This window comes from Schistocerca americana, chromosome 2, assembly GCF_021461395.2.
Source record: "Schistocerca americana isolate TAMUIC-IGC-003095 chromosome 2, iqSchAmer2.1, whole genome shotgun sequence".
Classification (NCBI taxonomy): domain Eukaryota; kingdom Metazoa; phylum Arthropoda; class Insecta; order Orthoptera; family Acrididae; genus Schistocerca; species Schistocerca americana.
The window spans coordinates 636076748-636091789 of NC_060120.1; the positions used below are offsets into that span (position 1 = coordinate 636076748).

Below are 15042 nucleotides of genomic sequence, written 5' to 3' on the forward strand. Positions count from 1 at the left end.
TTGTGTGTGTCTAAGGAATTCTTCTGTTGTCTTATAATTTCATTTGAAAATGTGAAGTAGTATTTAAGTTGTATATTGAAGTTTTTATACTAAAAACTTTGATTTGTTTATAACTTTGTGACTGAATTCACAACAGCTCTGTGAAAGTGGTACATTCATAGTGTGTGTTACTCAGTGTTGTTCGTCATATTGTGAACAGAAACGTGTATGTTAAAAGAATGTGGTTCAGTTTAATGAACAAAAGTAACATGTTTGTACTGATTTTTAAAGTATTATGATCATTTTACGTTTAAACTTGTGTGTTTTATACAAAATAAATATCTTTATCAGATGCAAATCTGTCCCCCCTTTTTCATTGTATTGATTAATATTTCCATCTGGATAAATTTTGTATCTATTAATAGCTGTAGGTTTAAGCTCAGTTGTTTCCTAAATTTATGATCCACGGGAAATTTTACTCCCCCCCCCCTTTCCCTTTCCCCCTCTCCTGCACATAAAATAGTACATGAGGTTTTCAATGATACCTGCGTACTGATGGGTAGATTGCAGCACAACCCCTGTAATATGTCAGTTCCCATAAAAGGCAGCATCAGTTCTCTATGGATCCTGCTTTCACTGCATGAGAGAGAGGTTTATATTTCAATTAGTTACATTGTTAGTCATCATAAGCAGAACTGCTATATTGTTGCCCATATTTTCTGCTGTTTTGGGGGGGGATAAAATTATGCCACAGGGTTCATCTTTGGTATGTTAGTGTAGAAGCTGTCTCTAAATCGTCTAAATACTGACTTCTTGTTTTTACTTTGTGTACATGTGCTGTCATGTATGGCAGATAAATTCACTTGGAAATTTTAGATTCTCATATATTCATGTCATTTCCCCATTAGCTTTCATTTATTGCATTGAAACTTATGCAGGCCATGATGAATTGCATCTTTTTCTGATGTTCATGAATTCCACATAAAATTTGTACTGTAGTGCAAGTTGCAGATGACATACGTGTTTTCTCCAAATTTTTCCCTTTATGTTGTGCTTCTGAATATTGTTCACATTGAGTTCAGTGTATAGTTATGTGATGAAGGTTTATTTTTCTGAAATTTCGATAGCTTACAATCTTGCATAATTTATATACTAATAAATCCGCAGTTGTGAGCTACAGTTGTGTATTCTGTAAACTGGCAACAATATCTTGTCTAGAAAATTGTTTTCCCACTCATTGATCAGTATGAAATTAGGAATTGTTCTCGATTGTGACTTAAAATGGAACACATACAAAGTCAACCATTGTGGTGTAATATTGTGTTAGCACATATTGTAACTATTTTATCATGTGGCAGTTAGTTTCCTATTTGAACAGTATACTGCCTGTGTTTGTTTTGAAATACTGGTATTTATTAGTTTGTTTAACAAGTCTGTTAGCTCAGCAAAACAAAAGCTACAGACACACATTAAAGCCGGCCGGTGCAGCCGAGCGGTTCTAGGCGCTTCAGTCTGGAACCGCGCGACTGCTGCGGTCGTAGGTTCGAATCCTGCCTTGGGCATGGATGTGTGTGATGGCCTTAGGTTTAAGTAGTGTTAAGTTCTACGGGAGTGATGATCTCAGATGTTAAGTCCCATAGCGCTCAGAGCCATTTGAACATGCACTAAAGTACTGATTTACAGAATGAGTGAATTTTATCCCAGGTTTTCCTCACATTTATAAAACAAACTACTATCAGGGGCATTGTAGATTTAACTCTAATGGGTACTTGTAACTCTTGCAGTAGAACAGATATTTAAATTTAAAAAAACTAAACAGTGAGTTTAATTTTATGTTAGGTCCTAGTTGTGTACTGCTGTAAAATCTTTGTAGTAGTCAGTATGCAGCCGCTCTGAGAATGCTGTTCTAGGGCTACAGGGTGAGGTAGCTGTTATTTGTAAGCAGCTGGAAATCCCTCTGACTATTGTTTAGGGATTGGAAGCTTCTGCGAGTGGGTGTGCTTGGTGAACTACCCAGAGTTGCTTATGACAGGTACCAAAAATATCTGTTCTCATATGTGGATAGTGTCTCCTCTCCAGAAAGTACAGAACACATCAGACAACAAGACTGTGAGTGGTGAGTTAGTGGGAGCTCTAGGGGTCCTGCTCCGGAGCAGGGGAACCAGAAAGAACTCGATGTATTACTCTCATCCCCTTACCAACAGGTTTGAGGTACTGTCTCTAATTGAAACTGAAACAGCCATACACTGCCTGCTGAGTTCGATGTCAGGAAGAAGCAAAATGTGAGAGGCTAGAGGTTTGTTAATCTTCGGCAATTCTGATGAATGGTAAATAACGGTACTGCTTAGGGAAATGGCAACAAGGAATAAGAAGCATCACCTTGTGCATTTGAATTTATGCCTGAGGGACTCATTAGCATGTTGAAGAGACTGTTCTGTCATTCATTGAGAGAGCAGCCAGCTGCAGATTATGGCGCACATTGAAAGAAACGTTTTAGGTTGAGATGTGTGTATGAAATTTCACCAATGTTCACAAGCTGTAGCTTTGCCTGCAGAACTGATTGTGGCCACCCTGGTTCTGAATCAGATGGAAGGCTTGAACCAGAGACTTCTAAGGTTCTGTGACAAGTAAGATGTCACTCTCTTGACATGCATCATATTGTTGAGAACTGTTGGATCCCTCTAAATGAGTCGTGTGCAGCACACATCAGAGGTAGCTGATTATGATTTTATGTAAGCATGAAAAAAAATATGTATATACAAAACTCGTCCATCTAATTTTCACCGTTGTTCTATAGCACCGTATCTCTAATGCTTTGATTCTCTTCTGTTCTGTTTTCTCACATTGCATCTTTCACTACCATACAATGCTGTGCTCCAAACAACATTCTCAGAATTTCTTCATGAAATTAAGGCCTGTGTTTGGTGCTAGTAGACTTAACTGAGGACTACCCTTTTTGTGAGTGGTTGTCTGCTTTTTATGTCTTTCTTGCTCGGTGCATCAGAGCTATTTTGCTGCCTTTGTAGCAGACAGATTTCCTTAACTTGATCTATTTCAAGATCGCCAGTTCTTATGTTAAGTTTCTTGATATTCTTACTTCTGCCACTTCTCATCACTTTCATCTTTCTTCGTAATACCTTCAGGCCATATTCTCTACTCTTAGATTGTTCTTCTGTTTAACAGATCCTGTAATTCTTCTTCAATTTCGCTGTGGATAGCAATGTCATCAGCAAATGTTATCATAGATAACCCTTCACCTTGAAACAATCTTGTGGGGTGCACATCCGCAACTGAGTATTATACCAAAGGTTGAAAACACCATTACACTTGTAAGGCTCTTTTATGTAGAACACGACTGGTTTTGGTCGATTATGCAACCATCATCAGGTGTTATACTGAAAATAGCAAGAGTCCGGCTATAATAATAGTTTTTACACACAGTAATACACATGAAAAAGCAAATAAGTTCCATATAACATTTTAGAAACCACTGGTCGGGCTAGGTGCTGTAAAACCTAAGTCAATGGAAAAGTGACACCCGACAGTACTACGGACAACTGCCTATGTAAAAAAATATGCAATGAATACCAGGACACTGACACTTCATGCTGTGACCTTGAGCGCCGCAGTGGATGAGTACAGGATGCGGTGTATTACCAGTGAGCGCAGAGCGTGGAGTAACGTACACGAAGGGGGGAGCAAACTGATAAACCAGAGTGGCAAAAGTACTGACATCTGTTGACGGGAAGAAGAATGCAAGGCCACTAGCCTGGCCATTCACAATTCGAATTAGTGATTTACATTTAAAATAAAAAAACTTTTTTATGTAAATCACTAATTCAAGTTGTGAACGGCTAGGTCAGTGGCCTTGCACTTTTCTTCCCGTCAACAGATGTACCAGTTTGCTTCCCCCTTCGCGTACGCTACTCCATGCTCTGTGCTCGCTGGTAATAAACTGTGTCCTGTACTTGTCCACCGCAGCACTTGGCCAGGCAATCATCCGCAGTACTGCCTGGTGTCACTTTTCCATTGACTCAGGTTTTATGGCACCCAGCCCAACCAGTGATTTCTAAAATGTAATGTGGTACTTTATTTCGTTTTTTTTATGTGTATTACTGCATGCAGAAACTATTATAATCTGTGCTGGTCTCTCGGTATTTTCAGATAACACCTGATGATGGGTGTATAAGAGCCCAAAACCGGACATATTCTAAATAAAAGAACCTTACAACTGTAGCAGTATTTTCAACCTATGGCTTTCACCTTGAATTTTAATCCCAGTTTTGATCCTTTGTTATTTCTGTCATTGCTTCTTCGAAACACAGACTGAACAGTAGAGGTGAAAGACTACATCCCTGTTTTACACCTTTTTTAATTTGAGTGCTTCATTGTTATTCTTCCACTCACAATATTGTTCCCTCTTTGTTCTTGTATTCATTATATATAACCTGTCTTTCCCTGTACAGGTTCCTCTATTTTTCTCAGAATCCTGAACATCTTGCATCATTTTAAAATTTTTAATGCTTTTCCCTTGTCAATTAATCCTATGAACATGTCTTGCTTTTTCTTGTCTTGTTTCCCGTATCAGCTGCAGCTTCGGCACTGCCTCTCTGTTGCCTTTACTTTCCTAAAGCTGGATTGATCTTCATTAACAGATCTGCAATTTCCTTTTCCATTATTCTGTATATTGTTGTCAGCAACTTGGATGCATGAGCTGTTTAGCTGATTGTGCAATAATTCTCATACTTTTCACCAATGTCATATATTCTACACACCACATTTTGTTGGCACTTCCCCCAGTCATTTTAGGAATTCTGATGGAATGTTATCTATCCCTTCTGTCTTATTTGTTCTCAAGTCATCTGAAGCACTTTTATTTTGATTCTAATCACCTACCTCTTCTCTGTTGACTCCTGTTTCTTCTTCTATCCCATCATCAGACAAGTCTTACCCCCCCCCCCCCCTCCCCCTTTATAGAGGCCTTCAGTGTACTCTTTCCACCTGCCCGCTCTCTCCTCTGCATTTAAGAATGGAATTCCCTTTGCACCCTTATGTTATTGCCCTTGCTTGCAATTCCACTGAAGGTTGTTTTGACTTTTCACTATGTGGAGCCACTCCTTCGGATAATCATTTCTTTTTTGATTTCTTCACATTTTTTGTGCAGCCATTTTGCCTTAGCTTCCTGCACTTCCTGTTTGTTTCATTCGTAAGTGACTTGTATGTCTGTTTTCCCAAATATCCCAGAACATTTTTGTACTTTCTTTTTTTGTTGGTCATCAGAACTATTTCTTCTGTTACCCATACTTTCCTTGCAGTTACCATCCATGTACTTATGTTTTTTCTTTCCAGCTTATGTGTTTGCTCTTTTTTTAGAGATGTCCATCCCTCTACTGAGCTGTTCATTGTCCCAGAATCTATAGCCTCAGAGAACTTCATGCATATCTCTTCATGCCTTAGTGTCCCATTTCTTTGTGCACTGATCCTTTCTGACTAATCTCTTCACATTGATTCTTCTTGACTAGTCTGTTAAACTTCACCTTACTCTTCATCATTACTGAATTGTGATCTGAGTTTGTATGTGCTCCTGGGTTCAACATACAATCCAGTATCTGATTTTGGAATCTCTGCATGACCATGTAATCAGACTGGAGTCTTCCCATATCTCCCAGCCTTTTCCAAGTACACTTCCTCTTCATGTGATACCTGAACAGAGTATTCACTATTACCTAGCTGAATTTTATTGCAGAACTCTATTAGTTGCTTTCTTCTCATTCTCACTACCTAGCCCACATTCCCCATAGCCCTTTCTTCTACTCCTACCCTTACAACCACATTCCAATCCCCATTAGACTTTCATCCTCTTTTACATACTGAATTACTTGTTCAGTGTTGTGATATACTTTCTCTACCTCTTTATTTTCTGCTTGTGACATCAGTATGCATACATGAACTATTGTTGTTGGTGTTGCTTTGCTGTCAATTCGGATGATGAAAACAATCCAGTCACATAATTACTCACAGTAACTTCCTCACTGTCCTACATTCCCATTCATAATGAGCCCTACTCCTTCAATGCCGTTTCTGTTGCTGTTGATATTATCCTATATTTGTGTGAACAGAAATCTGTATCATCTTTCCATTTCAGTTCACTGACCCCTACTGTATCTAGATTGAGCCTTAGCATTTCGCTTTTAAGATTATCTCACTTCCCTAGTGCACTGAAGCTTCTGACATTCCATGCCACAACTTGTAGAACATTATCCTTTCGTTGGTTATTCCAACTTTTTCTCACGATCACCTGCCCCTTGGCAGTTCCCTCCTAGAATCCAAGTGGGGGACTAGTCCAGAATCTTTTGCCGATGGGAGGAGCATTATGACACTTTTTCAGTTACAGACCACATGCCCTGCAATCAAAGATCATGCGTCTGTAATGCAGTGTTTTCCATTTCCTTCTGCACTCTTATGCAGTTGATCATAGTCGTTCTTGTGACTTTTAGTATAAGTTTCCTGTCCCAAGGACAAAAACGTGCCCTCCACTTCGTTCTACTGCTCCCCCTCTTTGACAAGGCTGTTGGCAGAATGAGGATCACTTCTTATGATGGAATTATCTGGCTGCCATTGATGATGATTTTTATTCAAATTTTATGCAGCAGCAACATTCAGACCCAGGACCGAGGTCGTTTCAATTACTAGGCAAAGATGCTACTCCTGGACCAAGGGTGAACTCTTTTATGGTAGCTGTACAAGACTCCAAAGTATTAGTGTCAGACTCAAAGATGTGCCCTTCACAGATGAGATTATTAAAATTCCAGTGATCAGCTTCCGATGTACTCAGAACGAAGTCCCATACTTTGAAGCACCTCTGAAAAGCAGTGGAGTTTGTGTAATGTAAGAAATGATCAGGAAGTTTCCATTCAAAGGCTGCACAGGTCAGAATTGATATACCAATCTGTCAAAATCACTGTGGGTATTGAGGTACTCATCGTACCAATGCATCTGTTTATTAAAACACCATGTTGTGCTGGATGAAGTAGTCTGTAACTGCTTGCTGAATGTCCTCATCTGACAGGATTAGTTGACCCTTCAGGGACTGGAGATGAGATAGTCACTTGGGGAGAGATTGGGGCTATAAGGTCAGTTGTTCAAGTGTCTCCTTCTAGAGTTGGTGTAACTTGTGCATTAAGGCATTTGGGGTATGGGGACATGCGTTATGAAGCACCAGCACTGCTTGTTCACAATGGTGGTTTTCAAGACATGCTGCCCTATACACATTCTACATTCTCTGGTGGTGTTTGTGCTTCAGCAGCCAAGAAATAAATAACAACACATTGGTCCTGTTTGGTCACATTTGATAATAACAGTGCCGTAGTTCACGTTTCTACATTTACCACATGCATGCTTGAAAGACACAAATACCACTTGCCTACATGTTCGTGCTTATATACCTGCATTGGAGTCATGCTACATTGCATGTACACTACAAAAATGCCCTCAAATAGAGACTTTTTAATCACCTCGTATACTAAGTACAGAATACTGCTAAAAACTGGAAATGACAGCAGTGAGACTAAGTAGTGTTTATTGAAAGGATTTGTTAGTGAGAAATGGAAGTAGTATACTTGTTTCAGTTGATAAGAAACTGGGGTAGAAATTGAAACTGCATTCCCAACTTCTTTGGGCAAAACTCGGTATCAAGGGTTGACATAAACTCATAATTGGATCCTTCTGTCAACCACAAGATACACCTCCAGATTGAAACAACCCTCTTTCCTAAACTATGTGAAATATCTTCCCGTTTTTATCAATATTCTCTACTTTTTCATTCACTGAATCTGCTGATTTAGTGGAGTAGAAATCAGGGAAAGGGAAAGTCTTCTGTAATTAAATTTCGTGAATATTGATATTGAAAGATAAATACTTTTCTTTGTTGAGAATACAGCACTCGTCATCTAATTAGGGGATGAATAGGTCCACAGATTGTTCACTCGACAGTGAAGATACTTTGTCATCGTATTTCTTCATATTTTATCTCACATTTGGCTTGTTATAAAACGTAAAACACAACATATATTTTTTAACACAGTGGAGAACTTTTTGTGCACAGCTTTCAGTAAAAAAAAAGACATACTTCGCATGATGTTTCATGTACGTACTCCCAGAGAACTGAGAAATACAAATCCTGTGGCATGCAGTTGGCAGTATATATAAATTAACATTGTTTTCCAGAATGGCTTTAGAAATTAGTGTCAGTTTGAATGTTATAATAACATCTGGTCTTTGTAATATCAAAAAATCTAAGGAGAATCGTATCTTTTAATAGTTGCAAAAATCTGAATGTAAAAATAGGAACAAAAAAATTTTGTATAGTCTTTGAATAAAATTTTCAAAATATGCCACTTGTAAAGGTTTGTGTTTATGTTGCAGTAATAACATATTATATCAATATATATTGTTTGTGAGAAAGTTAACTGTCTTTTTGAAACAAAGTGATGATTCTTTAGTGGGCATTGAATTCTCATTCGGCATAACATAAATTTCATTTAGAAAATAATCAAGTCAACATTTTATCTGTTATAAATGATAAGAAAATGAAATTTGTTAATGCGTCAGGATTGGCCAGGAGGGGAAAGCGGTAGGCACCTGTTGAGGTGAAGAATAAAACATAGTTTAACCTGTGAAGTTTTAATGCCGTAAAGAAAGGCAGGCCTGGAGAAGCCGCCGAGACTGAATGGGCAACCGCCCAAGAGAGCAGGAGAGGAGGGCGTCTGATCGGTTCGGAAGCTGCCAGCAGAGGAGAGCGAACGGCGTGTCCACTCCTGGCAGCCGGCCTTGGTTCCACCGCCACTTGACCACCTCCAAGCCTCCTTGTTGGTCGGTCAGATCGTAAGACGCGTAGTTCGGTAGCGTTACCTCATCAGCAACACGTGAGTTTAGCTGCTGATGGTTCAACACGTGAGTTTCAAGGTGGTTCTATCCAGTTCTGGGCAACGTGACTGAGACGCTGCAGCTTACCGCCAGGCAGAAGGCACTGTTCTTCTCAAATTGTGATGGATTATTTATGATGAATTTTGGTAGCAAATATATGTGTTTTGATGGTGCAGTGATAATGCATAACTCTTTGTAGAGGTATCTACATGACAACTGCAGGTGAATACCATATACACTCTCACTGCTCGCTTTTGTGCAATCAGTACATTCCAAGTGATGAGTTACCACAGAAAGTTATTCTGTAAGACTTGTTACTAAGTGAAAATATGTCAGCATGTTGATTCATTTGCTTCCAAGACTAGCAGTTATACAAAGAGCTGAACTTAATTGTTTGGAAAGTTCAAGAATACATGTCTTCAGTTCAAGCTTCCATTAACATGTACACTTAAAAACCTGTTTACTGACTTCTGTTGGTACTGCTATTTGTTATAACAGAATTGAATATAGTCTGTTTCTTAAAATTTAGGAGAGTCCGTTTTCAGAGAACCACTTAATAGTTTTTTAAAAAACGTAATTAACAATCTCTTCTGTAGCTTTTTGTTTAATGGGATATATTATAACACTAGTATTGTCTGTCTGCCACCGTAGCATGTGGTAGCGTTACCACCTACCACGCAGGGGGCTCGGGTTCGATTCCCGGCAGGGGACTGGGTGTTGTGTGTCCATCATCATTTTCACTGACTTGCAAGTCGCCGATGTGACGTCGCCTAAAAAGGACTTCCAATATGACGGCTGAACAACCTCGAATGGGGTCTCCCGACCAACAATGCCATACGATCATTTCATACTAGTGTTGTCTGCAGAAAGAACCAGTTCTGCTTGTTGAATGTTAAGTGGAAGGTCATATAAGGAATAGGAGGGGACCCAAAATTGAACCCTGTGGGATTCATTTTGTGATGGCTCCCCATCCATTAAAACTTTCTATCTTTCCAACAGTGTTTGAATTATTCAGCACAACCTTCTGCATTCCATTTGTTAAGCAGGGTTCTAAACAGCTCTGTGTAAAGCCATCAATTCCATAAATGTTGAGTTTTTCTAAGAGTGTGACAGTGTTCTATACAAACGCCTTGGAAAGATCACAAAAAATTATTTAAGGATTTTAGTATTTGGTGGGTGAATGTGAATTAGCATTTTCAGTCAAGCAATCATTCTGAAGTCCAAACTGTAATATGCTAAGTGAATTGTTTCTACAGTAGAACCCCTCTAACCCGTCACCTTCGGGACGGGGACCATGGTCGGAACGAAAAAAGGTCGAATTATCCGAAAAATCTAATTTTTATTGCAAAAAAATATAAAAAGACATTTAGTACAACAAATTAAATTATTTAAGAACTAAAAGATGTCTACAGTAATATAAAAAGATGTTTTTTACACAGTGTTAAACAATATATTTGCTAAAAAACGTCTACACACACTATAATATGTATTGGTTTTAAAAGGAAAAATGATAAATAAATTAAAGTACTGTACTGTACTTAATACCGTATAAACGATATATACTGTAAACTAAAAAATGTTTATAGCACTGTATATAAAAAAGAAATTTTTTACAAAGAAATAAACTACTGTATGTATAAACTAAGAAATGATTATACTGTATGCATTGTTTTTACAGTAAAAACGAAAACAAATTACTTGGAAAAAAAGTCAGTGATACATTTTTGTTTAGCAGATGTTATTCTAGATTTAGCTGCAGTGTCCCTCCACTTTTTTATCCACAAAACGCCCATTGGAGTTGAAGTTGGATCCTGCTCGATGTATTGAAGGGCGATGTCAAAAGCATTTTTTGCGTCATTGTGTGAAATCCGGGTGGGGGGTTCGTCTTCGCCGTCAGAGTCCTCATTCACAGTTTCCTGGCTAACAGCGGTAACAATCTGGTCGTCATTGAGCTCTTCAGAATGTGTCACAGTCTTTGTCACATTCGTTGATCCACTCTTCAACTTCATTGGCAGGGACATTCGGCTCCAGAGTTTGTAGATCTTTAACGATTTCCAGTGCGTCATTGTTTTGCTCATCTTCGGTATGCTCATTTTCCGTCATAACTTACACCACAATTTCCACAGTGTGTCAGGTTTCAGTTCATCCCATGCTGCAGCAATTGTGTAGATAGCATCTTTGATGTTCAGGGATTTCATTGCCTCAAATAAGTTATGACCTCGTTCAGATTTTTCCAAAATTGAGCTGATATACTTTCTGCGATATCGCCTTTTTAACCATTCGATAACGCCTTGATCCATTGGTTGGAAGAGTGAGGTCACATTAGGAGGCAGAAAGAGAGCTTTTATGTCCCCTTTCACCAAATCTTCCTCAGATGGATGTGATGGTGTATTATCCAACAGCAGTAGAGCACGAACAGGCAGATTTTTTTGCTTCAAGTCTTTTTTTACCGATGGCACAAACTCGTTGGAAAACCATGATTTAAAAAGGTTGAAGTCCATCCAAGCAGATTTTTGATTGTGGTAATAAACCGGCAAGGAAGATAAGTTTATATTTTTGAATGCCCTTGGCTTCTTAGCTTTGCCAATGAAGAACAAGAGGAACTTGTGGGTTCCATCTGTGTTGCTACAAGGGATGACTGTTATACGTCTTTTATAAGTTTCGTTCCTTCCACGGATTCATTTGAAGCTGCGAGTGTTTTTGTTGGCAACATTTTAAAGTTCAGCCCTGTCTCGTCGATGTTATACACTTGACAGGATAACAGTTCATTTTCTTCTACAATTTCTTGAAACTTAACAGAAAACTCCTTAGCAGCTGTGGCATCGGCAGATAGGTTTTCACCGGAAATAGAAACAAATTGGACACCATGACAAGTTTTCCAACGATCAATCCAGCCTTTACTGGCAGCAAATTTACTTTCGGCTTCCAGTTTTTTGTGCAAAACTATCGCTTTTTCTTTGAGAATTGGCTCGGATATTGGAGTTCCTTTCCTTCTTTCTTGACAAAACCACATCCACAATGCGTTATCAAGCAGTTCGAATGTAGGCTTTTTTAATGTTTTGCGATTCTTCAGAGTGTTTTCACCATCAATCGTAACTGTACAGTTACGATTCTTCCTCCAATCCTTAATTGTCGTAACACCTACATGCAGTTCCTTTGCAATTTTTTGGAGCAATTCTCCTTCGTCCAGTCTTTGTAGCACTGCCAATTTTTCATTTAGTGAAAGAGTTATGTGTTTACGTTTGAATCCAGACATGTTGAAAAACAGACAACTTTACACAAATGAATCTACAGCAATAAGTAGTGTAGAGAACACGGAATGAAGCAAATGACGATGTCTTTTAATCCCAACAAAGGATGAAACTGCACAATAACGTACAGTATAACAATATGCACAGCAATAGATACCGCAACAATGGCCCGACAGGCATCCAGTCAGTGACAAGTCGGCACAGGCACGCGAGCCTGAGCTTGGTCGGACTAACCGGAGTGACTGACCATCCAAGGTTGGATTAGAGGGATTCTACTGTACTTCAATGTGAGACTACCCTTATGGCAGAAAGGAAACTGGATGATAATTGTTGAAGTCTGTCTTCTTGTTACCTTTCTTATAAACAGGTTTGACAATAACATATTTTAATGTCAGGAAAAATTCTGTGTGCCAGTGATGCGTTAAATATATCAACACAGACATACTTTAAGTTAGAACAACTTTCCAAAATTCTGTTGGGAATCCCATCATCATTATAATTATGAGCTTTTGTTTTTTGAAATTTTTGGAACTCTATTAACTATAATGAAGGATGTTGGTGCTACAGAAGTAGCTTCACATTTCAGGGATTGACATTTTTAATTTACTCCTTCGATTCTTCAATGGAACCTTTAAATCATATTTTTACTGCTACATTTAGAAAGTGATTGTTGAAAGTACTCACCACATGTTAATTATCAGCAACAACATTGTCATTCTGTATAATTTTTGCGTTGTCTTGTACCCATTGCCTGTCCTGTCTTCTGTTTGAATTTATAACCTTTAGCTTTTTGTTTGACTGTTATTATTGACAAAATTAAAATCTCTTAATGCTGAGATCACTTTTATCCCATCACAATACAAAATGTGCAATTCTACTTCTTAGTCCAGTCTTTTCAATTTATGATCACTAGTTTTAACAATGATTGGTTTTCCTTTTTGGTTATTTCTTTTGCACATATTTGTGCGTGCCTAGTTAAATTGCCCTTTTAACAATCTTGTTTCTTTCTCGGCATAATGTGTTCAGATTGCTAGTGAATCTCTATGTAACAGTTTCTCTTTGTCTTACACTATTACTTTGTATATATTGTCAGTTTTTCTTAGGTAAAGAAAATCAGTGAGAGATATTTTTCCTATTTGATCAGGCTCAGTCCATTACTTTCACTGTTTTTAAATTGTTGTTCGTAACAGCAAAAGGTTCTCAAATTTATTGAGGTAGATTTACTTCTTTGTTTACCATAAGGAGTTATATGCACACATTAAACTCTATACTACTTCCCACTATTCCAAATCTCAGCTTTGTGGTAAGTGAATGTTTACAGAAACAAAATTTCAAGGACTCAATCATTGTCCAGGTAAGTCTATTTGCTTTTGACTCTACTGCAGTAGTGTGATTCATAGTCACATTTCAGCTTCTTACCCTTCTAATAGCTGTGATTACACTTTCTTCAGTCAGCTGACACTGCGTACAAATTTTGTCATCAGTGCGATGTGAGTGTATTTTTATCCTTCCATACAAAAATGGTTCAGGCCATTCCTTCCATGGATTCACCTGACCATGGATTAGACCATCCCATCTCTGGGTTTGTCAGTCCTTCCTCTCTCCTATACCTAAATAAAACTGTTTCCACCCCATCTTAACATTTTTAACCATATACCCAGCTTATGACCCTTACTTTTGTAACTTCCAATGACAAAATTTCTACATAGTTTATTAACTCTACCTTGTCACATCAAACATGTGTTCCATTACTATCCTGTTGTGGAATGCCATAAGTCACATTCTCTCATGTTACATATTCTAAACACATTTTCCTTTTTATTTTCATATCATTCCAGCATTAATTGCATTTACAGTGAATGGTAGTGGCAAAAGAGTTTGCTTGCCACACTATTTCATTTTCATTTATATGTTAGCACATCACAATCTTTTTAGGGACAAGTATTAGCCTCCTTCCTTGAAACCCCCCCCCCCCCCCCCCCCCCCACACACACACACACACACCCCAACCCACCCACCCACTCCCCATCCTCTTTGTTTATTTGAAGTTGCTAACATAAACCTGAGATCACAAAAACCAATCATCCTTTAGCTTACCGTATATCAAAAAAATTGTCAGTGTCAGTATGTCATATGTTTGTTACCCTGGATTACATGAATCCTCTTTTGGTTTTTTTGTATAGAAACAGGTTATAATCACCTCACTGTGGCATGAATAAAAAGAAGGGTTTCAATAATAAAAACAATATGAATCTGGACAGAGGGTAGATAGAATCGATACTTCTGTTGGAGAAGAACGAAGTGAACGGGAAGAATATGTGTTTTAGGGACAAAGAAATAAATAAGATAGATCCCCAAACCCACATTCCTGTACCACTCCCCACCGCAGGATTCCTTTCGTGAAGGGTACTTCACTGAGACATCAGAGGATGGAGTGTGGTCAACAGACTCTAAAAAATAGAATTGTCTCATCTTCACCAGTACAGGCTCCAATAATTGATGCTAATTGCACCCATGTGAGTATCCAGTAGACATTGGGTAACAAAATGTCAGTCGTCAGTAGTAATTGATCTTTTAATATACAGTCTGTAAGTCAGTGGTCACTCACAGTGTTTCACCATGTGCATTTGATTATAAGTGCCTCTGTAGTTGACAGCTTCCAGTACATACTTAACATCATATATTACCTAACTGTACACTATAAAACAATATTAGAGATGGAAAGTTGCTGCTCACCATATCGTGAAGATGCTGAGTCATGATAGGCACAACAAAAAGATTCACACAATTATAGCTTTCGGCCAATAAGGCCTTTGTCAGCAATAGGCACAAATACACACATGCAACTTGCATGTCCATCCTGGATTTTCCATTGTTTGATTTTTGT

At 38.3% G+C, this 15042-nt stretch overlaps 1 protein-coding gene across 1 annotated transcript in view; it reads left to right on the plus strand.

The window, feature by feature from the left end:
• Positions 1–15042, plus strand: part of LOC124596537 (semaphorin-2A) — a 170254-nt gene that overhangs the window by 40893 nt on the left and 114319 nt on the right. The gene's annotated exons all lie outside the window — the stretch shown is intronic.